The 25,537-nt window shown below is 38.1% G+C and overlaps 1 long non-coding RNA gene across 1 annotated transcript in view; it reads right to left on the bottom strand.

Annotated features, from left to right (window-relative positions):
* Positions 1–25,050, bottom strand: part of LOC137091855 (uncharacterized) — a 60,130-nt gene extending 35,080 nt beyond the window's left edge. Inside the window, exon 1 of the long non-coding RNA XR_010908144.1 lies at positions 24,904–25,050. This is a non-coding gene — a long non-coding RNA (uncharacterized lncRNA). The remainder of the gene's footprint in view (positions 1–24,903) is intronic.
* Between the last annotated feature and the right edge of the window lie 487 nt (positions 25,051–25,537).

Genomic DNA, 25,537 nt, shown 5'->3' on the forward strand with positions numbered 1-25,537 from the left:
CAAAACCTAAAATGTTGCTATCGTGTTTTTTGTACAGTAAAGTACTAGCATCCACAGCTGCCTTTTTACGTAAATTTGAGTCTCATAAAACCTAAAAAGTTGCTACAATATTTTTTACACAGTAAAGTACTAGCATTTACAGCTGCTGTTTTTTTTTACTGCAAATTTAAGTCCTGTAAAACTGAAAATGTTGCTTCCCTATTTTGTTACTGTAAAGTATTAGCATCCACAGCTGCCTTTTTTTACCGTAAAGTTAAGTCCCATACAACTTAAATGATTCTACCGTATTTTTTTACGGTAAAGTACTGGCAACCCCAGCTGTTTATTTAAATATAAATAAAAATGAATAAATAAATAAAAAAATAAAAAAATATATATATATTTTAGCACAGCTCCCTAAGTTCCATAAAACCTAAAATGTTGCTACTTTTTTACGGTAAAGTACCATTTTTTTTCATAATGTCAGGTTTTTTACAGTAAAGATTACAATATTCCATCTTCAAAAACACTGGAGTTTTCAGTTACGACACAAGTCCTGAAAATTAAAGACAAAACATTTAAATCGCCCCCTGGTGGTTGGTCCCAGTATAGGTCATAAACCCGCCCTCTACATGTATTCTAATGGTACATACCCAAGACAAACTAAACAATCAAGCTAGACTTCAATTTTTTTTTCTGCTAAAAACAATTTAATCATTTTAGGTAGTTTATCTATCACATGGATATATTTTTGTGGATATATATCTTCTTTGGTCAATCATGTTTGACAGCTGTGATTGAAGTAGTCACTTTTCTACATTGGAAGAGAGTCTCTTTAAAGATCTGAGAAGCAGGGGATGTAATCCATTTGTTCCCCATTTAATCTCATTGCAGTATACGAGGAACAATTGAGATATTAAGATCTCATTTGTGATTTTTCTTTCCTATGAGACAACACAGGATTGACCCCAATAACCCCGTCTCTCTTTCTAACACACTTTAAATAGTAATATATACGGATACACTCTGTACTGGAAACCCTTCCTGGTGGCCTGACGCCAGTGTCTTTATCACGAGGAAACCATTACAGGGCCATCTGAGGTCTCCGTTTATGCAATCGCTAGTACAGGTTAGTAGGAACAGCAACAAATACTTTACACGAACACCAGGTTTGTTTCCCCAAGGCCTCAGAAAGTTTACAGCACAAACATGCAACCACAGCGCGAAACTGTCACATCAGCAAAGAGAATAAAAAAAACAAAAAACAGCAACTGTTGGACAGGAAGTAAAACTACTTCAACTATGTGTGACCTCGCTGCGGTGGTTTATTCACAAACACACACACACACACACCGTGGTTAAAGTGTCAACTCTGTTTTCTCACTTTCGTGGATGTGTAACCAAGAGAGCTGAATACAAATCACATCAAAGCAGAGAAACATATTCATATATAAATACCCCCGAACAGAATCCGCATATTTTATTTCTGTGCATAAACTGGTCAGATTAGAAACAGATTGTGACTAAACCTCATAACTCCACTGGATCTGTTCAGAGCATCTATGCTTGTTTGCAATGCAATGGTAAACTGCTTCTCTGAATAAGTACAGCGTTTTATTTACTCCAGAAAGACTATATATGAAGAATAATGTTTTATATATTTAAGGAGTAGAGTAGGGTTGCCACCCGTCCCGTGAAATACGGAATCGTCCTGTATTTTCAGGAAAAATGACGCATCCTGTATCAAAGCAATACAGGACGCGATTTGTCCCGTATTTTACATAGGTCCACCCGCATTGTGTGAAGACACGTCCTATTCTGCCCCTAATTGGGTCGCTGCCGTCGTTGGCTTGTTTGATTGGTTTGTTTCAGGTTCACGGGCCGTGAATCACGGCCAATCAGAGTCAGAAGAGGAGGGGACCCCGCCTCGCCGGTTCTTTTCTATATGGACAGAATCCATTTGAAACGATGGCGGAGGCAGGTCCAAATACCCTATATCAAAATAATTTTTTGATTGATAACGTTAGATTTCATATGCTGCCTATTAAGAAATAATGTTAATAATGTAGGCTAGATTAATGATGTTATGGTATGATTTGTTTATTAAGGTTAAGTTGTACAGTCAGACACAAGCATTACTTTAATAAGAGATAAGATATATATATATATTTAATACATATTTAATCAAAATAGGACCTTTTAGGAATACAATAAACAACTATTTGTTATGCTTAACAAATTTAAATAATTGCATCATCCAATATTATAGAATTAACAATAGACTATATAAAAACCGAATAATACATAAATATATTTACTTAACTTACCAAAAATAAAAATGTTGTTTAGTGTTTTATTAAAATAAGAAATGATTGTAGATATTATATCACTTACAGTTATTTAGGTGTGGTTTCACTGTTTGGATGGTGTTACTGCAAACAATGACAAATGTTTTAGTCAAAATCTTTGTTCACAACACTATAAAATTACTCGAGTTAATTAGTAATTTCTTATCCTACTCCCCTCTAGGTTACACCAGCTGAGTTTGTTTTTCATTGTCATAGCTGTGTATTATACTGAGTGCATCTGTTCACACTGATTTCAATAGCAGATATCCTATTATAATGTCCATTGGTATCAAGCTTAATATATATACAAATTATGAAAACATGTTTTAAGTTATGATATACGACCACTGCACTGGCACACCATCGGGACTGTGGTCATCGTGGCCTCAAGGGGTGTGGCCACCGCTGCGGCAGGCGTCCCTTATTTTTCTGTATTGAAGGTGGCAACCCTAGAGTAGAGAAGAGTGTCTTAGGGCGTTTTCACACCTGAAAGCCCGCACCAAGGTCCGAACCAAAGTTCGTGTTTTGATACATTGTTTCCGTTTGGTTAGTTTTGGTTTGCTTTACATTGCAGTTACGCAAGCGCGTAAAAGAAATGTACCTGACGCACTGGCGTCCTGTCGTCATCATCTATGTGGGCTGTGTCTGAACATTGATTGGTTTGAATGAATGAATGAACAGACGCATATCGTTGCCAATGCTGTTAATATTTTGGCATTACTATCTGCAGCACCAACTATACTCGAGGCAAATACACCAAATGAACATCCTCGCTGTGCAAACATTGTATCGCCGCGACAGAACAGGAGGAGAAGGCTACTTTTATAGCCAAACAATGTATTTTGTTTTATAGTTATGTTTAAATATTATAATGTTATTTTTAATTTTCTTCTAGGCTATATTGATTATGAAACGTGCACAGATGTGCAATTTAGACATCGGGTCAGAAATGATTTTGACCACTTCATTAAGTTTTGTTTTGTAGAGAAAGCTTTGTATAAATTGTATCATCATTTTAATAAATGTTTCATCATTTGCCTGAATTTAATAAATAAGCTTTAATAAATAATATAGACAAACCGTGACGGAGCGATCATTTGCTTTGCACAGTCTCATAAATAAACCGAAACTCAGCATATAGGCTACTCCTCACAGACATGATATATATATATAAAGCTCGAAAATAAATAGTCAAGTAACGCACACTGTTCACGCGAGCTGACTACACAAGCGATTCTGTTTAAAATGCTGCGATGCGATCTCCATCACTGCATGTGCTGTGAGTTTAATCTGTTTTTTCACTAATCGTACCACCAGAACTTCCTGTAAATGGTCTGAAAGTCCGAACTACACAGAAAATGCTTTCACACAAGAAACGAACCGAACCTTTGTTCAGTTTGATTCGGACCGAGACTAACTCTTTTCGTCGGACCAAATTTCGTCTGTTTGGTCCGAGGGAGGTTTCACACCTGTAATTTTGGTTCGTACTAAACTGAAAATCCGGACCAAACAGGGTAGGTGTGAAAGCACCCTAAGTCTAGCCTAATCTAGTCATAGCCAATACTGTCTTAAATAGCCCTTTGCCTTTAATAACATGAGAATTTGACCAATATTCGCTCGATAAAATTAGAATATTATAAATGACACATGCATGTGACTATATATAAAGCCACAATATCAACTTTGACAACATGGGTGTTTATTAGGGGCGTTTGCTAAAAAATAAAAACAAATTCACTGCAACATGCTAGAAAATACCCAGAAATCCCTAGCAACAACCCCAACACCCTAGCAACCACAAAGTAACATGTTAACAGCTACTAAAACATCTTAACAAACACAAAGCAATTCCAGAGTTAAATGTAGTCAAGTAGTCAACCAAAAATATCCTAGTAATTGCATCGCAACATGCTAGAAGCCACTCAGAATTCCCTAGCAACAACCCCAAACACCCTAGCAACCACATAGTAACATGCTAACAGCTACTAAAAAATCTTAACAAACACCCTAGCAACCACATAGCAATTCCCGATTTCAATGTAGTCAAGTAGTCATGCAAAACACCCTAGTAAATGCACTGTAACATGCTAGAAATCACTCAGAATTCCCTAGCAACAATCCCAAACACCATAGCAACCACATAGCAATTCCAAAGTAAAATGTCGTCAGGTAGTCATGCAAATCATACTAGTAATATCCCTTAAACATGCTAGAAACCACCCATAATTAACCAGTAACAACCCCAAACACCCTAGCAACCACATTGTAACATGCTTACAGCTACTAAAAAACACTTAACTACTATTTACTTGGGAATTGCTATGTGGTTGCTAAGTAGTAATGCAAAAATATCCTAGTAAATGCACTGCAACATGCTAAAAGCCACTCAGAATTCCCTAGCAACAACCCCAAACACCCTAGCAACCACACAGTAACATGGTAACAGCTACTAAAACATCTTAACAACCACATAGCAATTCCCAAGTCTAATGTAGTCAAGTAGTCATGCAAAAATACCCTAGTAAGTGCAACATGCAAGAAGCCACTCAGAATTCCCTTGCAACCACCCCAAACACCCTAGCAACCACATAGTAACATGCTAACAACTAATAAAAACAATCTAGCGACCATATAGCAACTCCCAAGTCGAATGTAGTCAAGTAGTCATGCAAAACATACTAGTAAGAGCAGTTAAACATGCTGGAAGCCACTCAGAATTCCCTAGCAACAACCCCAACACCCTAGCAACCACATAGTAACATATCAGCTACTAAAACACCCTAGCAACCACATAGCAATTCCAAAGTAAAATGTAATCAAGTAGTCATGCAAAAATATCCTAGTAATTGCACTGCAACATGCTAGAAGCCAGCAACCACCCCAAACACCCTAGCAACCATAGAGTAACATGATAACAGCTACTAAAAGATCTTAACAACCACATAGCAATTCCCAAGTTGAATGTAGTCAAGTAGTCATGCAAAACATACTAGTAACTGCACGTAACTGCACATAAACATGCTAGAAACATCCAGAACTCTCTAGCAACAACCCCAACACCCTAGCAACCACATAGTAACATAGCAGCTACTAAAACACCCTATCAACCACATAGCAATTCCTAAGTAAAATGTATTTAAGCAGGTCATGCAAAAATATCCTAGTAAGTGCATTGCAACATGCTAGAAGCCACTCAGAATTCCCTAGCAACAACCCCAAACACCCTAGCAACCATACAGTAACATGCTAACAACGACTAAAACACCTTAGCAACCACATAGCACCACCCTAGAGACCACCCACAGCATAATATAGGGGTTTCTGCACATTCGCCTCTAATATTTTCTTCCCTTCTTCATAATGTATATATGCACACGTTGATAGAAATGCTATTTTTCATTTATTTTTTGTAACGATTTTAAGTTGTGCAGTTTAATAATGAATGCTCTTGTTTGGCCGCCTGGAGCTTTTTTCCTGCACGGACTTCCTCCGACTGAGGAATGCAGCAAACAGCCAGAGAGGAAAGTACATTGGGCCATTATCGTAGGGAATGGAGCCATCAGGAGGGGAAGCGAGAGCGGCAGACGAGGGTATGAAACAGTAGCGCGCAGTGAGCTGCAAGGCCTGCTGGGAAACGCAATCTAAGGTCTGACAACCTTCAGCCCATGGAGCAGCGACTCCTACTAATGAGCCATCAAGAGACGGGCTGGCATGAGACTGCAAAACACACACACATGCAATGACAAGGACTGGATGCATGCATCCCTGAGATCGCATTAAAGATTCTCTCTCTCTCTCTCTCTGTCTCTCTGTCTCTGTCTCTGTCTGTCTCTCTCTCTCTGTCTCTCTCTCTCTCTCTCTCTCTCAATCTCCAATCAGCCCAGTTGCTGAATAATACAAAGCAAACACTGACCTACTTTTACACACAGGGAACATGCGAGAAGGAATGCCAGGAGTGGATCGGGCGAGAAGAGCTGGACTGGAGCACGAGCTGAGAGAGACAGAGGGGAGGAGCAGCGCACTAATCTCTGCTTGTTCAACTGGGGTAAAGATGACAGACACTCAGGTGCGATAGACAGGCCTGTGTAGGCGACCATAATGCATGTCCTACCCCTTTCTACTAAAAACGCTCAGTCAGGCCCCTTTCCACTCTTGATAACCAGAAACACACTAATTCAATAATGATGATGAATGAAATATATCTAATTCATGATAACATTATTTCATTTCTCAAGCATGCACAGATATAAATGTGTGTATATTTACACAGTTTGTAAATGTGTGTGTGTGTGTTTGTGAGAGAGTGTATGTATGTATGTATGTATAAATATCTGTACATAAATAAACACTAATGTATATATTATTTGACAGCACAAACACACACACATTTGTATATATATATGTGTGTGTGTGTGTGTGTGTGTGTGTGTGTGTGTGTGTGTGTGTGTGTGTGTGTGTGTGTGTGTGTGTTTGTGTGGTCAAATAATATATACATTAGTGTTTATTTATGTATAGATAATTATACACACTATATTTACATATATTATGTAAACATGCACTTCAATTTTGGATGTGATTAATCACAATGAATTGATTTGACAGCACACACACACACACACACAAATATACACACATATATACACACACACACACACACATACATACACTCACCTAAAGCATTATTAGGAACACCTGTTCAATTTCTCATTAAAGCAATTCTCTAATCAACCAATCACATGGCAGTTGCTTCACTGCATTTAGGGGTGTGGTCCTGGTCAAGACAATCTCCTGAACTCCAAACTGAATGCCAGAATGGGAAAGAAAGGGGATTTAAGCAATTCTGAGCGTGGTATGATTGTTGGTGCCAGACGGGCCGGTCTGAGTATTTCACAATCTGCTCAGTTACTGGGATTTTCATGCACAATCATTTCTAGGGTTTACATAGAATGGTGTGAAAAGGGAAAAACATCCAGTATGGGGCAGTCCTGTGGGTGAAAATGCCTTGTTGATGCTCGAGGTCAAAGGAGAATGGGCCGACTGATTCAAGCTGATAGAAGAGCAACTTTGACTGAAATAACCACTCGTTACAACCGAGGTAAGCAGCAAAGCATTTGTGAAGCCACAACACGCACAACCTTGAGGCGGATGGGCTACAACAGCAGAAGACCCCACCGGGTACCACTCATCTCCACTACAAAAAGGAAAAAGAGGCTACAATTTGCACAAACTCACCAAAATTGGACAGTTGAAGACTGGAAAAATGTTGCCTGGTCTGATGAGTCTCGATTTCTGTTGAGACATTCAGATGGTAGAGTCAGAATTTGGCGTAAACAGAATGAGAACATGGATCCATCATGCCTTGTTACCACTGTGCAGGCTGGTGGTGGTGGTGTAATGGTGTGGGGGATGTTTTATTGGCACACTTCAGGCCCATTAGTGCCAATTGGGCATCGTTTAAATGCCACGGCCTACCTGAGCATTGTTTCTGACCATGTCCATCCCTTTATGACCACCATGTACTCATCCTCTGATGGCTACTTCCAGCAGGATAATGCACCATGTCACAAAGCTCAAATCATTTCAAATTGGTTTCTTGAACATGACAATGAGTTCACTGTACTAAAATGGCCGCCACGGTCACCAGATCTCAACCCAATAGACAGTGGTGTAACTTTGTTTTAAAAAGTGGGTGGGACATAAATTGCGGATCATATGCACGCGAAAAACTGCGTACCATATGCACGCCAAAGCTCATTTTGACGTGTGAGGGGTGCTCATACATCAAAATACAACATACAACAATTCACATGCATATGATACACACTATATGGCGTATTAAGGGGGGTAGCATTGCTGATACAATGTTATGTCAGATGTAAAATATATACAATAACAATTGCAGAAAAATTAGTATTAAGATGTCCGGAAATCAATTAAATAGTTAATTTATTGAAAAAACACAGTATTAGTATGGGGTTCCTAATATTCCTTTAGGTGAGTGTATATATATATATACACACACACACCGATCAGGCATAACATTTTGACCATCTTCCTAATATTGTGTTGGTCCTCCTTTGCTGACCCATTGAGGCATGGACTGCACTAGACCCCCTGAAGGTGTGGCTGTGGTATCTGGCACCAAGATGTTAGCAGCAGATCCTTTAAGTCCTGTAAGTTGCAAGGTGGGTCCTCCATGAATCTGACTTGTTTGTTCAGCACACCACACAGATGCTCAATTGGATTGAGATCTGAGGAATTTGGAGGCCAAGTCAACACCTCAAACTCAATGTTGTGCTCCTCAAACCATTCCTGAACCATTTATGCTTCCCATAGTGCATCCTGGGGCCATGTGTTCCCCAGGTAAGCAACGCACACGCAACCGGCCATCCACTTGATGTAAAAGAAAACGTGATTCATCAGACCAGGCCACCTTCTTCCATTGCTCCGTGGTCCAGTTCTGATGCTCACGTGCCACTGTTGGTGCTTTCGGCGGGGTCAGGCGTCAGCATGGGCACCCTGACTGGTCTGCGGCTATGCCGCCCCATATGCAACAAACTGATGCTCTGTGTATTCTGACACCTTTCTATCAGAACCAGCATTAACTTCTTGAGCAGTTTGAGCTCCAGTAGCTCGTCTGTTTGATCGGCCCACACGGGCCAGCCTTCGCTCCACACGTGCATCAGTGAGCCTTGGCCGCCCATGACCCTGTGGCCGGTTCACCACTGTTCCTTACTTGGAGCACTTTTGATGAATACTGACCACTTTATATGCTCCCATCGTCTAGCCATTACAATTTGGCCCTAGTCAAACTCGCTTTAAATCCATACACTTGCCCATTTTTTCCTGCTTCTAACACATACATTTTGAGGACAAAATATTCACTTGCTGCCTAATATATCCCACCCACTAACAGGTGCCATAAATCAGGATTATTCTCTCTTCACCTGTCAGTGGTCATAACATCATGCCTAATCGGTGTGTATACATACATACACATCCCACAAATTTTTCTCTCAAGCCAACTATAATTTCTAGGTTTTTTTTAAATGCTGTGGTTAATTCTAACCCTGACATGGTTTCATCAATCTCCGGTGGTCAGTGGATTGCAGTCCGTCTCTTACTCCAGGTTTTCTGTGTGTTCGTAATGTGATTAAACACTGAGGCACCCAGAATACCACAGGCAGAAGGGCCTCTCCTCTCCTAGAGGCCAGTCTCATATCCTCCTCTCCCTCGCTCACACAGAACGGGCCCTCATGCATATGTCAGACCATCCATCTAATCCACACTTTTTTTTTTTTCCTTTACCTCTGCCTCTCATTGATTTCCATGCAGGAGGTGGGTATTTTCCATTCCATGCCAGGCAGACAAGATCAGACAGGCTCGTTCTGGGCTGCCCCGAAGCCAAAACACATCCCTTGATCTAAACGCAACAGCTCCATTCACGGCTCCTGCTGATTTTGAGTGGGCCTTGAAAGTTTTTTTTTTTTTACTTTTCTGTCCGCCGTCTGAGGAAGTTGAACAAAAAGTTGTCTCATGCTGAGAAAGAGAGAGAGAGACTTGGCGGATTTGCTTTGACAAATTGTCAAGAACAGGCCGGCAGACGAATGAGGGTTTAAATGATTCTGTGAAACACTGAATGAATGCATCTCCAACACTGCAGCCAACATCATCATGAGACGACGACATAGACCTGGAACTCAGACATGACTCAAACCGCAAATGAGACCTTTTCACCTCGATCTGAATGAGAAACAAAGACAAATTGATGAGTTGCTAACAGATCAGTCTGTAGGAAATGAAAATCAGTTTTTCCTAGACAGCTGCGAGATCCAAAAAACTGAGATTTTTTACTGAAGTCTCCTGTTTCTCAGATGCAGGCATAAAAACCAACCACCTAGTAATCTCGCATGTCTCTCAAAAGAGAACAAAAAAATGTCTCAAATGGTGATCCAACACACAAGGTCTCTTCAAACCTCGGTTAATACTTCTGAGATTATTTGACAGATGCTCTAATCTTGATCTCTGCCTAATTTGGTTTTTCAAATAAAGTTGCAGACTTAATAAAATATCTGGATAAAGTTGTCTGATATTACTGCGTAGTCTTGTGTTCACTGGAAAGCAGATATATCGACCTTTAAAATTATGATTATGTGCAATTGGGAAACGGCCAGGCAGGAAAAATAGGGTGCTCTTTTAAGAAAGCAGCAATGGCTGGGACAGATTTTCACCTTTAAAAAAGTCACAGTCTAATCTTGTTTATGTGAGATGAGCTGCTCCTGAGCAGATTTGAGCTTACGGACCTGTTGCTATGACAGCAACTCCAGGACGAACTTCAAAGAAATGAGCAATCCTGGATCATGTCAAATCTTTCAGCCCATTTCTAATCCGTCGAAATCACGGCACCAATCAGAAACGTTGGGGCGGGCTTTACACGATGACGATCTTTACACGATGACGAGCAGATTTTGTACATTACAAAGACGGATGCCACCGTGGAACATCACTCGTTCTAATCAGCTATCATGTCTTTTTTAAGCGATTTAAGCTTTTCCTTTTTGATAAAACCCGAGAAAAGAATAACACTCGGCTACCAGATGTGGATTACACCGGCTACTTTGATGAGGAGGATGGGGAGTGTGATCATAACACCACACGGCAGCTCTGTAGCTGGCCTTTCTGTGCTTATTTCCTCACACTAGACCTGGTAGTAATGTAAATAAATAACTAGCATAACTATGCCCAAGTCTGCACACATCTGAAATGACTGAATTTGAATAAAGTTTGTGGGACACAATTTTCCAAAGACTCTTCAATATTGTTTTATTTTCTAAATGTTGCAAATCACGTTCTAATCGCAATACAAATGCCTTACAACGGGGGCAAACGCAGTCAGATGTTTTCTGTTTGACAGTCAATCCAAGATTTTTCAGTCGGTCTGAGATTTTTTGCAAAAATGTTGATGGAGTGGCGGTGGACACTTCTTCTTCTTCTTCTTCTTCTTCTTCTTTCGGCTGTTCCCTTCAGGGGTCGCCACAGCGAATCATCTGCCTCCATCTAGTCCTATCCTCTGCATCCTCTTCTCTCAGACCAACTACCTTCATGTCCTCCTTTATTACATCCATAAACCTCCTCTTTGGTCTTCCTCTTGACCTCTTGTCTGGCAGCTATTGCCTCGGCATCCTTTTACCGATATATTCACTCTCCCTCCTCTGAACATGTCCAAACCATCTCAACCTGCTGGCCTCTCTAACTTTGTCTCCAAAACATCTCAGATGTGCTGTCCCTCCGATGTACTCATTCCTGATCCTATCCATCCTCGTCACTCCCAAAGAGAACCTCAACATCTTCAGCTCTGCTACCTCTTCCTCCTGTCTTTTCCTCAGTGTAACTGTCTCCAAACCATACAACATCACTGGTCTCACTACTGTCCTGTACACCTTTCCTTTCATTCTTGCTGGTACTCTCTTATCACACAACAGACCTGACACTTTTCTCCACCCATTCCAACCTGCCTGCACACGCTTCTTCACCTCATTTCTACACTCCCCATTGCTCTGGACTGTTGACCCTAAGTACTTAAAGTCCTGCACCTTCTTTACCTCTTCTCCCTGTAACCTCACTGTCCCCCTTGGTTCCCTCTCATTCACACACAGCATCTTCCTCGAAATCACAAACAGAGAATTGCTGTCAGAGTCTCAGATGTTTCTCGACTCTGCATAAGTAATCTTCATTGCTCTGATTGGTTTTAGGTCTATCCAATTGGCCCAGAGGTATTTGAGCGACGTCCGTTGGTGACGCCCCTTTGAAAATTATTTGTCTATGAAGCTTTGCCAGACCATCAGTAACTCAGTTACAACTGAGAATGCGCAGGTTTTAACCAGGCTAGTTCTTAGTGTGACCAGATGACATTGGCCGAAATTCGGGGGACGGAGGGGTATGGGTTTGTCTGCGGTCTGGAGTGAAGAGATGGGGTGCTTCAATGATTTTAGACTGCGTAACATTACTAGCCTATAATTAAAGATAATGAATTTCAAACCTGAACCAAACATACTTTTATTAAAAGATCAACAGTCTGTTAGTCTTTAGTCTGCCACAAAAAACCCAACATTAAAATCATGAACTCAAATGTTATTGTGAAAACCCCCCAAAACAATAACTGTTGTAAGTAACAGTGCATGAATGAGACCTTTCTGCATAGCCTAACAATAATAAGCTTAAACGAAAATAAAGAAATAATTGTGTAGTGAATTATGTTTTTTTTTACACAGTGCTGCGAGCAATCAATTACTCCTTTAGGCGAGCATCACCGTCCTCCTCGCGGCTCTCTTCATCAGGGATTAAAACAAAATGGGGACAAAAAGGTCGTATTGTCTTTGTGCATATAGATTAATAAGATACATATATAGAAACAATACAACTTTAAAGCTACACTGTGTAACTTGTTTAGTTTATTCTTAGCTAAAAACACTTAGTTCTTTCAAAAATAGATGTGCTCATTAATGTATATTTACTTCTTTCAAGTTATAAAGTATTCTCGTAAGTTTATAATATGCCATTGAAAATACATACGGGTGAGGGGTTCGAGTGCCGGTCGCCATGTTGCTCCTCCATCTTGAAAGTACATTAGCCCAAGAGGGACATACCAGTAAATTCAAGCTTCGCCTTTCGCATTTTAACACTCGATGGCACCGTGTCGAATGTGAAGAGGGGGGTTGCCATGTTAATCTTGGACTAAATCGGCCACCGTAGGAGTTAAAACGAAATCAGAATTGAGAGGAACAGAAACTAATATTCACTGGATTGTCATATACCTTTACACCGCTAGATGGGGGAAAATATCACACAGTGTAGCTTTAATTCACACAGCTATAGCCTACCTAGGTGGTGGAGGCCAGACGACAGCACATTCCGTCTACAGTAATTTTTTAAGAACATAGAAAAAAAGATGTTGCAGCCAATGAGCAGCCGGCAGGGGGTGGTTGCAGGACGCCTCAACCTCCGCAGACAGCTTTTAATGTTTATCAGACAATAACTAGGCTACTCAAGATTTTGCTTTAGTATAATTTTCGGGACAATTAGGGCCAGATTCGGGATTCGGGACAACAGTGTAGATTTCGGGACTGTCCCGGAGCCGTTCAAGGTCTTGAACTGGGGATTATCCGCTTGTATACGTGGAAGTTGAACACTTTTTACAAGCTAGGATTTCATAATTACAAGGTGGCGTGAATGCACCTAAAGTAACTCGAGGCTGAAATTCACTAAAGAAGTAAATAGAAGTAGTAAAGAAGCATACACTCGCTGACTTACAGTATAAAGAGAAGAACTGAGCATCATACACTAGACGACTGAAGATCACACACTACCAGAAGTCTTAGGGTGCTTTCACACCTACCTTGTTTGGTCCGGATTTTCGGACTTTTCAGTTTGGTCCAACTCAAAATTACAGGTGTGAAACCTCCCTCGGACCAAACAGACGAAATTTGGTCCGGCGAAAAGAGGTAGTCTCGGTCCGGACCAAACTGAACAATTTCGGTTTGTTTCTTGCGTGAAAGCATTTTCTGTGTAGTTCGGACATCGGAAGTTCTGGTGGTAGGATTAGTAAAAAAACAGCTTAAAGCAGCGTTTTAAACAGAACCGCTTGTGTAGTCAGCTCGCGTGAACAGCGCGCTTTGCTTGACTATTTATTTTCGAGCTTTATATATATATATATATATTTCTCAGGTCTGTGAGACAAGTAGCCTATATGCTGACCGCTCCAGTTCATGTGCAACGCAAATTATCACTCCATCACGGTTTGTCTATATTATTTATTAAAGCTTATTTATTAAATTCAGGCAAATGATGAAACATTTATAATTAAATTATTATTAAAATGAAGATACAATTTATACAAAGCTTTCTCTACAAAACAAAACTTAATGAAGTGGTCAAAATCATTTCTGACCCGATGTCTTTGACATATATTGCACATCTGTGCGCGTTTCATAATCAATATAGCCTAGATTAAATTAAAAAATAACATTATAATATTTAAACATAACTATAAAACAAAATACATTGTTTGGCTATAAAAGTAGCCTTCTCCTCCTGTTCTGTCGCGGCGATACAATGTTTGCACAGCGAGGACGTTCATTTGGTGAATTTGCCTCGAGTATAGTTGGTGCTGCAGATAATAATGCCAAAATATTAACAGTATTGGCAACGATATGCGTCTGGTCATTCATTCTTGTCAAAGTTAGCCACTGAATCGACAACACACTGACATCAGACGCACGTCCGCTAACAAACCAATCAATGTTCAGATGTAGCGTCATGTAAAGTTCTTTAGTGCGCTTGCATAACTGCAATGTGAAAGCAAACCAAAACTAACCAAACGGATACAATGTATCAAAACACAGACTTTGGTTTGGACCTTGGTGCAGACTTTTAGGTGTGAAAACGCCCTAAGTCATTCCTAAAAAACAGCTAACTCAGCAGAAACATGCCTCACTGCTAGCAGATTCATGACAAATGAAAACAAAGTGTTCTCAAAATATCAAACAAGCTTGATATCACCAAACTGGACATAATCAAGGCCTAAAGATAAAAAAAATCTGAGTCTGTCCCCATCACACACTATTTAGCGATTAGCGTTAGCTCATCCAGATTGGGATCAAATCTGTGCATTACGTCATGTACTGTATTCCATCCTTCAGATCAGTGGACTCCAACTCCGAGACGAACTAAACGATCAACAGTTGGTTTCTGTCATTGTGGGCAGTTTTTATCACAATGATTTGATTTCAAGTGTTCGTTTTTTAAATAAGTTTAGTTTGAGTTAGTTATTTGATGCTTTAAAAACGGGGGGGGGGGGTGTTGTCACGACTGATGGCTTTCTGAGTTGCTTGGGATTATTGGGATATAAATTTCTGCGATTGCGCCACTACTCGGTGGAAGTAATGGTGCTGGGGATCCTAGATGAGATTCGTCTGATATGAGATTAAAAAAATGCCATAAATACTGTTGTGTTTCTCACAGAAACCGATCGTTTCATGTCTTAAGACATCAATGTGTGGCCACGAGCCGCAGGGTTTAATATGATTCGTATGTCTGTGTGTTTTTTACTCTCATAGAAATACACCCCATTGACATGCATTATACGAGCAATGGCAGGAGTTAAAAATCTTCATTTGTGCTCTCCTGAAGAAACAAACACACCTACAGCTGGGACGCCCTGGGGGTCAGCAGATCAACATCACAGTCTCATTTTTGAGTGAACTATCCCTTTAAAGCTGAACTGAGCACATTTCATAATTGATAAACTTAAATATGAAACTGAACTGAATCAACACTGAACTTTCTTTAGCTGAATACCGAAACTATTGTCTGTGTTTAGATCTGCTTTTCAGCAGAATTTGAATTGATCATATTTTATGAAGTTTGCATCATTGATTCTGGTATTGTCTTGTTTATCGCTGTGAAGCTGCTTTGAAACAATCTGTATTGTATAAAGCGTTGTAAAAAAAATAAAGGTGACTTGACTGCATTATGAAAGATCAGTAGTTTTCTTATGATTTCTCTTTAAGACCGTAAACATTTCTCCTAGATAGCAATAAGATTAAAGGGAAAACACATGTCGGCTTCTACTGAAAACTGAAAGGCTCCCAAGTGACCCCTGAGCAATAAAATTTGACTCTGGGATATAAGCGAGGGGGTAAAACATGGTGTCAGTCGTGGTACGGTAAGCGATATGCCCTGGCAGGACAGCGGGTCTCGAGGTTTATTCTAAACAGAGTTGTTGTGCCCCATTACTGAGAAACTGATTTCCTATTACCGAACACACACAGCAGACTTCATAGCGCCGGTGTCAAAAGAACACAATCTGACACACACATTGCCTTTTCACATGCTTACACTGGTAAAAAAATTACGTGTTGGATTTACTTAAAATATGCGCGCACCAATTAGTAATTCAATTTTTAAGTAAACCCAACTTGGAATATATATATATTTTTTTAACACATTTGTTTTCTTGGAGTGAACAGGCCTTAAAGTTGCTTGCTTTAAAGCAATCTATTCTATAAAGCGCTATATAAATAAATGTGAAGTGACTTGACGGGAGTGCCGAATTGCAGAACTGGTGCAAATAAATAATAACAATAATAATAAAAAAATCTATTTGTAACGCACTTAAAACTGCAAAAATGCTTTTCTTACTTAGTATTTTTGTCTTGTTTCTAGTCCAAACATCTAAAAATTCTTAAAACAAGAAGTAAGCAAAAGTAATTGTGTTGTTTTGAGAAAAAATAACTCAAAATTAAGAGAGTTTTTGCTTAAAATAATAATAATCTTAATAATCTTAATTCAAACAAATATTTTTCTCACCCCATTGGCAGATTATTTTGCTTATTTTAAGCAAAAACTCTCTTCATTTTGAGTATTTTTTTTTTTTAGATATTTAGATTAGAAACAAGACAAAAATACTAAGTAAGAAAAGCATGTTTTGCAGTGTATATTAAACAAAATCTCAAAGTGCAACAGATTTAAAACCATCAGCAACAATAAATAAAATAAATAAAACTGAAAAATTAAGAAGTAACAAAGAAGTAACCATCAAAAGCAATCAACCAACCAATCAACCAACCAACCAACCAACCAACCAATCAACCAACCAATCAACCAAAAACCAACCAATCAACCAACCAACCAAAAACCAACCAATCAACCAACCAACCAAAAACCAACCAACCAACCAAACAACAACCAACCAACCAACCAACCAACCAACCAACCAACAACCAACAACCAACCAATCAACCAATCAACCAACCAACCAACCAACAACCAACAAATCAACCAACAACCAACCAACCAACCAACAAACCAATAAACAAACAACCAATCAACCAACCAAACAACAACCAACCAACCAACCAACCAAAAACCAACCAACCAACCGAAAACCAACCAATCAACCAAAAACCAACCAACCAACCAAACAACAACCAACCAACTCAAGCAACCAACCAACAACCAAACAACAACCAACCAAATCAACCAAAAACCAACCAACAACCAACCAACCAATCAACAAACAACCAACCAACCAACCAACAACCAACCAATCAACAAACAACCAACCAACCAACCAACAACCAACCAACCAACCAACAACCAAACAACAACCAAACAACAACCAACCAAACCAACCAACAACCAACCAACCAACAACCAACCAACCAACCAACCACCAAACAACAACCAACCAAATCAACCAAAAACCAACCAACCAACCAACAACCAACCAATCAACAACCAACCAATCAACCAACCAACCAACAACCAACCAATCAACAACCAACCAACCAACCAACCAATCAACCAACCAACAACCAACCAATCAACCAACCAACCAACCAACCAACCAACCAACAACCAACCAACCAACAACCAACCAACCAACCAACAACCAACCAACCAATCAACAACCAACCAACCAACCAACAACCAACCAACCAATCAACCAACCAACCAACCAACCAACCAACCAACCAACCAACCAAATAAATCTACATTGCTATGTTCAGATGCTTTCTTAAATGGTATTTTCTCACCACTATAATTTTTGATGTGTTTATTTTATTACTGAAAGCAAAGCGAGCAGCCAAATTGCAAAACTGGTGCAAATAAATCTACATCGCTATAATCAGATACTTTCTTAACTGATATTTTCTCAGCGAGCAGCACATTCACCTTAATTTCGAATAAAAAAACGAAACAGAACCTCACTGAGTGTATATGGGCCTTTCTAGAGCTTGTATGGTTATTTGGAGAATAAACATCTAATTGGAAGCTTTGTTTTGAGGAGGAAAGATGCTGCTCTGTCTTTTGTTTGACCTTCCTAAATGTGCAACAATATCTAAAGCAGTAGAAAGGCAGGGAAACAGGGTCCCAAGAGAGGAGGCCCGGAGCAGGGGAGAGTGTCCGAAAGGGCCCCTGGGGCCTGGAGATGTTGGGATATGCTTATTCATGCAGGATAAAAAGACATTACAGCGAAACGACAACTCTTTCATCCTGACCACAGCCATTCAGTGCAGCTAATCGAACCAGACAGGGGAAAAAGAGAGAGAGTTAATGTTTTAAAGCCAACTCAGAAGAAACTTTTTCTACTTTGCTTCTACAAGCAAATATGCCACAGAGAGCCTGATTCATATCGCACACAAAACTGGGAAGAAGTTTCTCCAATCTGATTGGTTGGCTTTATGCCATTTCTAAAAGTTTAACAGAGGTTTGTATCAGACCAGCAGCTGAGATGTGATGTTCCCAGACAGCTGCAATGAGCACTTCTGAGGGTCGCGACATTAAATCTCTGAGCTCTGGATGAGACGTGCAAGCCAACTAGACATCCACAATCAGAACGTGCAACACGTACAGTTTATTTAATCCAAATCACATTTGCAAATATCTGTGATCCAGCCAGGACACAGATGTTTAGTCCAGCAGAACGACTGCCAGTGTGATATTGCTTAACTCACTTCTTAAACACAATATTCAGACACAATCTGTTAATCATTTCTCTGTCATCATGTCACTGATTAATGCAACAAACAAAGCCATTCAAAGTCATATTGTTAATTTACACTTGTAGAGAGATTCTTGTGATATGATAAATGATAAATGTCATATTTTCCAAGGCAAATGATAAATTATGCCTTGGAAAATAGCTGAAATAAATTACGTTTTTCAAATTTTATTTCTGAGGATTTAAGTTTGCATCCATTTCAAGTGACACAAATATTTATTTCAAGTGACGGATATGGTTTTAGTTTTAAATTTAGCTTACAATAATAATAACAATAACCCTGTTGGCAATGAAGTGATACTAAAAGTGAAATATTCCAGAACCAAAAAGCAAATCAGCACTGATGAAAGCAATGTTTTATTAGAGCTTACGAAGCTTAATATATCACAGACATTAATATATTTTATTATAATAATTTCATAAGATTTAGCACGTAATCTTAAATGCACTACAAAAAAAAAAAAAAGCGGTAACACTTTATAATACGGGTGCACTAATTCATGCTTAACTAATGCACAGATAATCATGAGTTAATGTATTACTACTGGTGAACTAACCCATTTATTAATGATTACTGCATCAGCAACTAATGAAGATTAATAGATTAAAGGGTTAGTTCAAAAATTCACAATAACATTTCACAAAAATGAACTGTATGTCATTAACTCCTCTCCCTATTGTCGTCCCACACCCGTAAGACCTCCGTTCATCTTCACACACAGTTTAAGATATTTTATATTTAGTCTGAGAGCGTATGCAAGTGTATGCACACTATACTGTCCATGTCCAGAAAGGGAATAAAAACATCATCAAAGTCGTCCATATGAGAGATCAGTGGGTTAATTAGAGTCTCTTGAAGCATCGAAAATACATTTTGGTCCAAAAATAACAAAAACTACGACTTTATTCAGCATTGTCTTCTCCTCCGCGTTTGTGTTCAATCCTCAAATAAGGATTCAAACGGTTATGAACCAGTGAATCAATCAATGATTCGGATCGCCAATGCCACGTGATTTCAGTAGTTTGACACGCGATCCGAATCATGAATCGATTCACTGGTTCATAACCGTTTGAATCTTTATTTGAGGATTGAAAACAAAACCAGAAGAGAAGACAATGCTGAATAAAGTCGTAGTTTTTGTGATTTGTGGACCTAAATGTATTTCCGATGCTTCAAGAGACTCTAATTAACCCACTGATGTCTCATATGGACGACTTTGATGATGTTTTTATTCCCTTTCTGGACATGGGCAGTATAGTGTGCATACACTTGCATACGCTCTCAGACTAATTATAAAATATCTTAAACTGTGTGTGAAGATGAACGCAGGTCTTACAGGTGAGGAACGACATTAGGGTGAGGAGTTGATGACATACATTTCATTTTTGGGTGAACTAACCCTTAATCATTAAATTGTTATTAGTTAAATGTGTCATATTGTATTAATTCCTTAACATATTAAATTAACTAATAAAGTAAATTAATGTGTTAATAACCACAACAGGTCAAAGCCATGCATTTCAGCTTCCAGTTGTCTGCTTTAATTAACCATTAGGTAATAATTTATAAAGGTATCATTATGTTATGACTTTACTTGTTGGGGCACATGACTATTAACTAATTAAAAATGAATTCATAACCCATTACCACAATTAAATATTACTCAATCAATTAGTTAATAGTCATGTGCCTCAACAAGTAAAGTCATAACGTAATGATACCTTTATAAATCATTAGCTAATGATTAATTAAAGCAGACAACTGGAAGCTGAAATGCATGGCTTTGACCCGTTGTGGTAATGAACACGTTCATTTAAATTATTAGTTAATTTAATATGTTATTAAGTAATTAATACATTATGACATACTTAACTAATATCAATTTATTGATGACTTAATCTATTAATCATGATGAATCTTCATTAGTTGCTGCTGCAGTGATCATTAATAAATGGGTTAGTTCACCAGTAGTAATACATTAACTCATGATTATCTGTGCATTACACCACCTTCCCAGTGAGCTGAGAGCAGTTCAGAGCCTGGACCAGTTTAAAGCTGAACTGAAGACTTTTCTGTTCAGAAAGGCTTTTATGTGTTGATTGTTTGTATTTTTCATGAATTTTATTTTTTTAATTCATTTTTTAAATTTATTTATTTCCCCTTTTTCCATTGTTGCACTTTGAGATTCTTTGGAATAAAAAGTGTGTTATAAATTAAATATTATTATTATTATTATTATTAGTTAAGCATGAATTAATGCATATTAGTGCCCCCTGTATTGTAAAGTGTTACCAAAAATGCTTTTCTTACTCAGTTTTTTTTTTTTTTTTTTTTTTTAACTTGGTTAATTTAATTTTAATTCAATTTTTTTAACTTGGTTAAATATTTTTTTTTAACTGGTTGCCTTGAAATTTTGAGTTCATTGGAATATTTTTTTTTAGTTAGCCTAATACGATGCACATTTTTGAGAATCGACAACCTTTATTAAAATATCAGTAAAAGATTTTGTAAGCATATTGGGTAATTGTGTGTTTTCTTTCTGATGATGCAGCCAAATTGTGCTATTTTCATGATTTATCACATTTTTTATGTGGTTCAGACACAATAATATTTTTAGTTTCTATTTATTAAACAAATTTCCTTCATTGTATCAACTCAAATTTTTAATTTTAATAAACTCAAACTTTTAAGGCAACCAGGTTTCTTACTTTTTTAAGTTAAACCAACCAAAATTGTTTACAGTGTAAGTAAGAAAAGCATTTTTTTGCAGTGCGAATTTTGGAGATTATAAAAATGGTGTGGATATTGAAATGCCATGTAAAGCTGTCATCATGCGCTCGCACTGACACCTGTCCGTCCCAGCTGTGACGACTGAGGTCAGAATGTCGCAAATTCAATTCGTAACTTTGGCGACGAGTGTTTATATTTGATGCGTTGCCACGGCACTCTCCTGTAAACAGAATGAAAACAGGAAGTGCCCTTTGTCAGATGCTACATTACATTCATGTGAGGTATTCGTGACTTAATCCCTCTCCTGTGTACGTTTCAAGAGAAAGATGATCTGGGAAATTTTAGGCTGCAACAATTTTATGAGTGATATGAGGTTCGTTTACAGTAAGCAGAGATGTTGAGGCAGTGCTGTGCGTTGGCGTGATGGAGATTTAGAGCAGATCCAGGAAGGCCGGCTCAGATTGGCTGACGAGAGATGGCGCGGCGTGCATACATTCGCTTTGTTTCCGTGGGAACAGCAGACAGCCCTTGTTGCTGAGTAAACCTCATCAGGGGAAGTGTGTGACAGGATGCATGAGTGCATATGTGTGTGCGTGTGAGTGTGTGTGTGTGTGTGTGTGTGTGTGTGTGTGTGTGTGTGTGTGTGTGTGTGTGTGTGAGAGCTGACAGACAGCTCTGGAAAAAAAAAGATCATTATGAGACTTTCACCAGCAAACAGTCGGTGGCGATGTTCAAAAAGAGCAATCTAACATGCAGTGTCACACTATTTATAGTGTGTATGTAAATACTTGGATGACTATCTACATGGCTCAAAATGTGAACTCAGTACACTTAAATTAAACGAATAGGAAGCAATTGCAATACGAATTTTAACTGCAATCTCATGTTGGCTTTGGTTGTTTAATACAAGGGTTTTCAAACTGGGGAAAAACTATGATTTTTAATAAATAAACAAATAAGTGATTAAATGTTAAATTGAAATATAAAACATGCACAAAAATAAATCAATAATAAAATAAGTACTTAAATCTGCTAATTATTTATACATGTTATAGGGGTGCCATGTCAGCTGCTGGTGTTGGTCCACTGTGTTTTATCAAGGGCAGGTCAATGCAGCTCGCTATCAGGAGATTTTGGAGCACTTCATGCGTCCATCTGCTGAAAAGCTTTATGGGGATGAAGATTTGGTTTTTCAGCACGACCTGGCACCTGCTCACAGTGCCAAAACCACTGGTAAATGGTTTACTGACCATGGTATTACTGTGCTCAATTGGCCTGCTAACTCTCCTGACCTGAACCCCAGAGAGAATCTGAGGGATATTGTGAAGAGAAAGTTGAGAGAAGCAAGACCCAACACTCTGGATGAGCTTAAGGCCGCTATCGAAGCATCCTGGGCCTCCAGAACACCTCAGCAGTGCCACAGGCTGATCGCCTCCATGCCACGCCGCACTGAAGCAGTCATTTCTGCAAAAGGATTCCCCACCAAGTATTGAGTGCATAACTGAACATAATTATTTGAAAGTTGACTTTTTTGTATTAAAAACACTTTTCTTTTATTGGTCGGATGAAATATGCTAATTTTTTTAGGCATTTGGGGTTTTCATGAGCTGTATGCCAAAATCATCAGTATTAAAACAATAAAAGACCTGAAATATTTCAGTTGGTGTGCAATGAATCTAAAATATATGAAAGTTTAATTTCTATCATTACATTATGGAAAATAATGAACTTTATCACAATATGCAAATGTTTTGAGAAGGACCTGTATATATATATATATATATATATATATATATATATATTAAATTAAGTACATAAATTAGATTACAATAAATAAATTAGTGATTAAACATTAAATTAACATTAAATATATTAGAATAAATTGTGATTGAAATTAAAAAAAGGTATTATCTCTTATCTAATTTAGTAATTAATATAAATAAATAAAATGATGATTTAAATATACAAATAAATGATGTAATTAACAGTACATTCTTATAGTGAGTAGAAAAGTTATAAGTAACTTAATAGAAACTAACATTAGATATATAATATACATTTTTTCCCTTTTAAATTTCACACAAGGATCTTCATATTCTGTGGCATTTAAAGCCCTGGTCTAATATGACTATATATATATATATATATATATATATATATATTAGGGATGGGCAAGTTAACGCATTAATTAATTAACGCTGACAATTATTTTATCGCGCATTAAAGTAGTTATTTATTATTATATTGAAAGGCCGTTGCTCACTGCCTCTGAATACACAGACAAGCATTGGTCAGGAGAATACAGGGCTGTCTGTAGCCTAAGCCAAGGGCTTGACATTCTTTGTCTGGGACAAATAAAATATAAAAATAACCAGAAACGCAAGAATGATTCAAATTTTTTTGTTGTTGTTATTATTATATTCAATGTAAACAGCAATTGATAATGGAGTGAATCTCTGGTAACAAAGTCGCGTTGAGGCTCGCGCTGCCTGTCTCTTTGTGAGAGACATTCGTGGAGAAATCAAAACAATTGAGCAGCGATTAATTGCGATTCATTCAAAATTCAATAATGAATACGAAAGTGCTGCTAAATGAACAAAAGTGTAATATGGTTTGCAAACACTTTAAACAAATAAGGTGCTTTTTACAGCAGTTAAAAGTTAGTAACAGTTACAATATTTCTTGTAAATATCAACTCAAATTAAATTTAATTGGTGGAAAATCATGAGATTAATCGTGATTAAACATTTGAATTGTTGCCCAGGACTAATATATTAAAACTAATAAATTTAACAAAAAAAAAAAAAAAAAAACTGTACAAAAATCAGACTAACTCTAGTTATCAACCCTTTTCACCTGGGATGACCAGCTTAAAAAAAGCCCCATCAACCACTAAGCTAGCATGCCATTGTAAACAAAGGCCAGGTGTTTTTACACACACACCTGTTCACAGAAGTGTTATTCCATGTAAATCATGCTTACCATTGATCTTATCAGTCAGTAAGTCATTGTCCTCTCTGACAGGAACACATAACATCCAAAAATAGAACCGTCTGAAACAAATCTCTGATTAATATCCTTGAATGTGTAGTTCCTTCCCTGTCTACATTGGAAACTAACTTTCTAATTTTAATGCAAACGGACATCCGTTGCGCTGCATCCCACGTTCACGTTTAAAATGACTTGTTTATTATTTTTTACGTATTTTCCTTTTAGCTGCGCCTCACGTTTTTACAAGTAAAACGTGTTCTGTATGAATTAGCCCCAAATTAGCATCTTACCTGGCTGAATTGGGACCTGAAACCTCACGTGAAGATGCGCAGACTCAACGCAAGCTCAAGTTCTCCTGGGAAGTTCATATTTCCGAATTGGGAAGTCGCGTTTATGACGTCAGATGCGCTCCAAGTCCCTTTTTCGTCAGAGCGAGACACGTTTTACTCCTAGAAAATGAACAAAGAATGTGCATCAGGGATGTAAATTATTTTATTGTTTTAATGTTTTTAGTGTACCCACTGTATTTGGGGACACTAAAATTATGATCTAAGTTATTCAAATAAATATACAAATAAGATTAATTAACTAGGTCTTATTTAATTCTATAAACTTAAATACAGATCTGCCAACATTGTCGCTATATGATAAATTAAAATAAGCTGATAACATCACTGCTTTCTCCAGAACGACTGTACAGCCAAATCTAATTTTGTTGCAATATTTCCTAAAGATTTAAACGTTCATGAATCAGTGAATCGATCAATGATTCGGATCGCTAATGTCACGTGATTTCAGCAGATTGACACACGATCCGAATCATGAATCAATTCGCTGATTCACAACCGTTTGAATCTTTATTTGAGGATTGAACACAAACACAGAAGAGAAGACAATGCTGAATAAAGTCGTAGTTTTTGTTAT

Source organism: Pseudorasbora parva, chromosome 2 (genome assembly GCF_024679245.1).
Source record: "Pseudorasbora parva isolate DD20220531a chromosome 2, ASM2467924v1, whole genome shotgun sequence".
Taxonomy (NCBI): domain Eukaryota; kingdom Metazoa; phylum Chordata; class Actinopteri; order Cypriniformes; family Gobionidae; genus Pseudorasbora; species Pseudorasbora parva.